Here is a 290-nt window from a genome sequence, read left to right as displayed (position 1 = left end):
ATAGTTTTGAATAAATTTTCGATAATTACCAGTTAGGCCGAGAAACTGCTTAATTTCTTTTTCCGATCTGGGGAGAGGAAATTTTTCTACAGCTTCAAGTACTACAGTGTGGGGGTCCGTTTTAATTCCGTCAGGTGTTAATATGTAACCTAAAAATGGTAATTCTGAATGAAGAAATTCGGTTTTGTCTAGTTGAATAGATAAATTATGTTGATGCAATTTGGAAAGTACGGTATCTAAGTGCCGAAAATGGTCTTCTTTTGATTTTGAGAAAACTATTATGTCATCAA

The sequence above is a fragment of the Halyomorpha halys genome, unplaced genomic scaffold (assembly GCF_000696795.3).
Source record: "Halyomorpha halys isolate HHAL.00 unplaced genomic scaffold, Hhal_1.1 Scaffold267.1, whole genome shotgun sequence".
In the NCBI taxonomy this organism is placed as follows: Eukaryota; Metazoa; Arthropoda; class Insecta; order Hemiptera; family Pentatomidae; genus Halyomorpha; species Halyomorpha halys.
Note: the sequence above shows the minus strand (reverse complement) of the source record.